Consider the following 6,000-nt stretch of genomic DNA (forward strand, 5'->3'; position numbering starts at 1 on the left):
AGCCTCGGGCTCGGAGATCCCACTCAACCACCACAGCATCAAGAACTGCAGCTGCATGAAGTGCTCCCGGAGGGGGAGCCCAGAATCACGGCGACTACCAAGAAAGGAGCAGCCAATACAGGCAGGGATGAGTGAATCCCGCAAACCTCGAGTAAATAGTGAAAGACTATTTTCACTGGTGCGCTGGCCGATAGGGAAATAGGGGTTGGAATAGATTCTCACTGGAGAAAAGGGAACAAGGCAGAAGAACCTTTGGCGTTGAAGGCTAGTAGACCGTGAGTTACATGCGGCTATTGTGGTACAGACTAAAACTTTATTTTGGACGGAACGGGATACCTATTTGGCAGGAATATATAAATGATCTGGGGGGATGGGCTTACAGCGGACAGCACCAACACTAGTTGTCAAATGACATCTTCGTGTGCTCTAATTCATATCATTCTATGAAGTCTATCCTTTATAATGCACCGTTCTACAATTTTCCAAAAACTGTAAAAACAAAACAACGTGAGTCTCATAATACTGGCAAACAGGTCTAAAAACGTTGCCCCATTTTCGTCACCACAAATGAAGCAAAGAACGCTTTAATTCTACTTCTCTGGTGGTTTTTTTTTAATGACATCCATGTTTTGACATCCGTGCCCCTGCCGCCGCTACATCTGCTTACGATCTTCTTGCTTTCTTCCCGGGCAACGGGCGGGTGTTTTACTGTCCCTGATAATCAGAGTGAGAATCACATACCTGAGGTCAGTTACACTGCGGGGAGGTGAGCCAAGGCTTGCCGCTGGAACGATATGTGATCTTCCCAGCTTTTGAAATAATCAGACAACAGGAGCAAAGGAAACAGTAAACAGTAAGCCAACGAGTGAAAGTAGACGGAGATTTTAAAATCTTGGAGAGATTACTGAGGCATTGAAATAGATTAAACCAGGTTTACTATAAAAATTTCAAAATGTAATGGATATTCCAAAGGATAACGGGGAAATAAAATACTATGTTATATTAGACATGTAAAATGGTCCAGTGAAGCCGTATGTTAAATTTAAATTAACATCCTCCGTTTGATTATAACACATGAACGTTTTGGTGTCGGAGGTTAATTGAGAATATTTCATAATATTAATACTCAATAGTGACCTTTCAGCATTCTGCCGAAGATTCGTTCTCCCGGACTAACCTTGTTAGTTCTGATGATATTTCAATGATATGGGAAATTATTATTTTTTAAATCATTTTTGAACATGTTAGTCTTTGTTTGGTGTCATCAATGTTTGTTTAATCTCCAGAATTGACAAATGTGTCTGCTGCTGATACGGCTAGGTTCTTTGAAGGTCAAGCTATATGACAAAAGGACACTTACATCGTTAATTACTGAGTACAACACAACACTGAATATCTTACACAGCCAACATCGGTTAAAGCTAAATGCAGTTAATCTGAAGATAAAATAACACCCACCATGGCAGCTCCTGGTTGCACACGCACGGGGATCTGCTTTAGCCATCGCCCGCGACCCTTACTAAATTATACTGGAAATACTCAGCAGTCATGATGTGGAGATGCCGGCGTTGGACTGGAGTAAACACAGTAAGAAGTCTGACAACACCAGGTTTAAGTCAAATAAATCGGTTGGACTTAAACCTGGTGTTGTCAGACTTCTTACTGTGAATACTCAGCAGGTCAGACAGCACCTGTAGCGGAAGGAGAAACAAGAGTTAAAATGTTTTAGGAGTTCTGACCAGCCGCGAGTTTTTAAAAAAGATATATGCAATCAAAATCCAATCAAGCTCTCTATCAGAGAGACATTACAGATGCCAGCTGACAAGACATCCTGTCTTGGGCTGGATCTACATGATCCAAGCTGATAGGAGCAGACATTGCACCCCCTCCAGTGTTTGATCTCATTTGCACTTTAGTCACCAGATGCTATCTAACTGACCGCGAGTCGCAACATTTTCTACTTTAATTTCCCAGTATTTGGATTTTCCACAATATCGTCATTGGAAGATTTTGGAGTTGATTTAACCATTTTCCGGTTGGTGTCAGCTAGGTGATAAAGAGACGCAAATTTGAACTGACACTGTCGACTACCCTATTAACCAGTTCGATGTGTACTTGGTCATTTTAAGAGAGTGCAAGAGGGTTTAAGAGGCCCCGCACCCAAAGCGCCAGCCAGGGTCAGCTGAGAAAACTATTTCAATATGCAAATCAGCCAGAAGAGGGGGCGGGCGCAGATTATTTCCACGGGTTGAACATCTTAGCCTGGATAATCGTATCTGGAAAAGCAGGAAAGCTTCTCTGATTCCCACAGAAATAAACTACCAATCGGAATTCTCCCCGCACTCCCATGATCAAAAACTCACTTTCATGGTGGCCAAGGAAGTTGGATATTTAGCCTAATGTGCCAAACTGCAAGCGAATAGCCTTTTGAAATGTCGCAGCTCTTTGCTCAGATGTGAGGCCAGGACGTCAAAATTAATTAAAGAACTTGCTTGATTCCCCGGGAGAAGGAATTATCTGACGAAGGACGGGCTGAGCGGATTGGGCCTGTATTTAGTGGTGATCTTATTGAAACCTATTAGATTCTGAGGGGACTTGACATGTTGGATGCTGAAATTCCCCTTTCGTGGGGAATCTAGAACGGGGGGGGGGAGGCATAGTTTCAAACAAAAAAGGGGTCTCCCATTTCAGGAGGAAAAGACGGATTACTTCTCCTAGATCGTTGGAATTCCCTATCACGGCGATCGGTAGAGGCTGGGTCATTGAATATATTCCAGACTGAGTTAGACAGATATCTGATCTGTGAGTGTTATGGGGTCAGGCAGAAAAGTGAAGCTGAGGCCATATTCAGATCAGCTGTGAAGTTAGCAGCCTCATGGTGCTAAAGAACCTACCCCTGTCCTTATCTCTTATGTACTGTCTGGGCTGAAGCTTATTTAACAACCGCTGTCTGTGAGACTGGCAGGTACAGAAAATTATACCCCGAGTGAACCCAAGTTAGTGAACAAACAACTTAGATAACGGCCTGGATTTCACAGTCAGTGAAACGATGGCGCTCAGCAGTGATAATGAAGAAAGCTGCCACGAAGGTGTAATTCCTGCTGTGGGTGGGCATTTCCCCTTTCTCAATATCATTTTGAATCGGCAGCCAAGTCAAAGCGGCATCTAATAACAATGATATCATCAAGCAGGAGTAGGCAAAGGTCACATTGAAGTATTGTCACTGACAGCAAACCAGGAAGTAAAATTTTACAAAGAGCGAAATAAGAGATTGGGAATTAAACAGGTGTTAAAAGTAGAAGCTGGAATATCAGATTTTTAAAAAATAAAATGCACATTTGAGAAATTTGACATTCCACAGATTATAAAATTAAATTTTCATTAGAGTATCAGTAATTATGAACTTAGTGCGATATTAAAAACCCAGTTACACCTCATTCAACAAGGTGTCATTTTTGAGGGGTATCAGACCAAGATTAATAACATAAAGGGGCAGTTCTGCCTGATTTGGGGGGGCGGGAGGCACCTTATAGAGAAGCACGGAATCACTGACCCCAGTTTTTACGTTTAACTAACACCATGCATGCACTGCTACAGTTGCGGTCAGTCTCACGGAATAAAAGGTGGCAAATGCTGAGAGTTTCTGTGTAATTGTTACCCTAAAATTCCATACAAAAGCCTCGTGAAGCTATCAAATGCAACGTTAGTTTTTTTAAAGAAAGATTTCACTGCAGTTTCTCTTCCTTTAAACAGTATGTGAAATTTATTCAAATGCGCGGCTCTATTTGGAGAGGGATACACTGGTTCTGGAGCCCCCTTTCCATAGTTTCCAATCGATTGTACACCGATTGTACACAATTCCGAAAAGTAACTTCGTTCAAACCCTTTCTAAATGATGAGACGGGCGTTTACAACACGACTTATCGGGATCCCTCTTGTCCATGTCTCCAGCCCCGCGTTAATATCTGGTTTTTATATTCCTTTTCCATTCTTTATATTGTGATTCTCACGCCCCTCCTCCCCTCCGCTCCGCCTATAATGCATAACCAGTTCTCCATTATTAATCAGTACTGATCTTGATAAATGCTTTCGAATGACTAGAAAGGCTGAAAATTGGGCCGATAGCGCATGACCTCCCATAAATTCCCGCTGCTTGGGGATTATTGATAGTTATATATCCTTATTAAAAGTCTGACAATAGAATTCGACTCAGGCCAAGCGTCAGATCAAGATGCCTTATCTTGTAAACTAGGATCTTGTTTGGCTTTTGGGGACCATGAAGCGTATTTAATTGGAATTTGAACTTGCTGTTGGGATGGATTTGGGATGGCTCGGTTCATTCTGAACATTGGTTTTGTAACTTTAAGAATGGAGTTTTTTTTAATGATAAAATGATTGCAAAAATCTTATTAATGGGTCAGATGTAACAGCGTCACCGATTTTATCTGCATTGGCATATACAGAAAAAAATGACACGAACCCATTTGAGAAGGAAATGGTGCGTAGGCCGCCGACCGAATCGAAGTTTAAAACTTCAGTGTGTTGTTTTCTGTCTCGGCGCGAATGGGAAATGCCGCGTTCCAGCCTCTAGCAGCCCCAACCCGAGTTACACTTCACAGACTGCGGCAACAGCGCTTCACCGGCTCAGGCTGTCAAAGTGACGGCTTTTGCTCATGGCGTGTACACTCGCTACTGCTGCACCCAGTGAATAACAACATACACACAGACACAGACACACACACACACACACACACAAAATCCACAAAATGGAGTCTAGCGGAAAACAGAGATTCAAAATGGACAGAATATACATGGCACTAAATCTAAACATGCCAGAACGGGACTGCACCTTCAGCAGTTCGATCGACACGAAATTTGTAAAGAGTGCCGGATAATGGGGAATATTACTTCCCGCGGGCCAGCACACTTGATGAGTGGTGGTGATTTAATGATTCCGAAACTCCATTCATCCACACGCCCCACTATCACTAGTCAACCTTATCTAGGGAGAGAATGGCTTATGCTTAAAACAGCAGCGCGCTGGTAGGTTTCCAGAGTTCCGTTCAATATGGGATTAATCTGCCAAACGACACATTATATTTGTGCAAGTCACCACGTTAGTGCAGACATAGCCCCATAATGCATTAAGGACATAAAAAAAAACTATCAAGTCACCCGGAAAGGATCTGAGATCTCAATTTAAAAGCCTAACCTTGGTCAAATTGTCATTTCGCAGTAAGATCGGGAGGTGGTTGGGCGGAGGAAACCTCCCGAGTTGCAGAGGTTGGAAGAGGAATCCCTCATCTGGCCATTTCTTTCCAGGATGTTCCGGGTTGTTTCATTACAGACGCGCGGCAGTCCCGAGGATATTACCGTCATTCAATAAATTAGCAAGGAAAGCTGTAAAACCATCACAGATTGAGACGCCGCCTTATTTTGCAGGACATATTTTGCAGAGCAATGCAAAAGAGGTCAGGAGCAATTTACGTAAGAGCGTGAAACAGGATCACAGGAAAGTGGTGTTGTTTTACCTGGCGACATTGATATGCGGCGTTGCAGCTCCATGACTGCATCAGACGTCATATGTAAACATTTACACATTTACCCTCTGAAAGCCTGTCCCAGATCCCGTCACCAGCGGCGATGCAGGAGGTTCCGAAAAGCAGACCCCGAGTGCTGGAAGCAGGTAAACAGGGAGGGCATGAAGGGAAAGGGAAATAGTGATTTGCAGAGGGGAATCCCGAGGCAGGAAGACATGATTCCGCCGCTACCTCACTGGAATTACACTAAGAGTGAGGCTGGCAACACACACGGACTCCCCGCACGTCATAAAACACCAGCCTCACCTGGGCCAAACTGGGAGATCCGCACAAAATAACAGAATGTGGGACTTTCTCACCGTACTCAGCTTAGCCCCTACATCCCCTTTCACACATCTCCAACTCAGCAGCACTGGAGGAAGCTGGGATAATCCCGTTGTCCCAGTGCACCATCCCTCAT

At 43.6% G+C, this 6,000-nt stretch overlaps 1 long non-coding RNA gene across 1 annotated transcript in view; it reads right to left on the reverse strand.

Moving 5' to 3' along the window:
* LOC145351847 (uncharacterized) overlaps nt 1–5,327 on the reverse strand; it is a 48,029-nt gene extending 42,702 nt beyond the window's left edge. The window contains exons 1-2 of the long non-coding RNA XR_013888462.1: nt 5,213–5,327; nt 742–1,691 (exon numbers count right to left, since the gene is read on the reverse strand). This is a non-coding gene — a long non-coding RNA (uncharacterized LOC145351847). The remainder of the gene's footprint in view (nt 1–741; nt 1,692–5,212) is intronic.
* Between the last annotated feature and the right edge of the window lie 673 nt (nt 5,328–6,000).

Source organism: Carcharhinus amblyrhynchos, chromosome 13 (genome assembly GCF_965287045.1).
Source record: "Carcharhinus amblyrhynchos chromosome 13, sCarAmb.v2.hapA, whole genome shotgun sequence".
NCBI classification, from domain to species: Eukaryota; Metazoa; Chordata; class Chondrichthyes; order Carcharhiniformes; family Carcharhinidae; genus Carcharhinus; species Carcharhinus amblyrhynchos.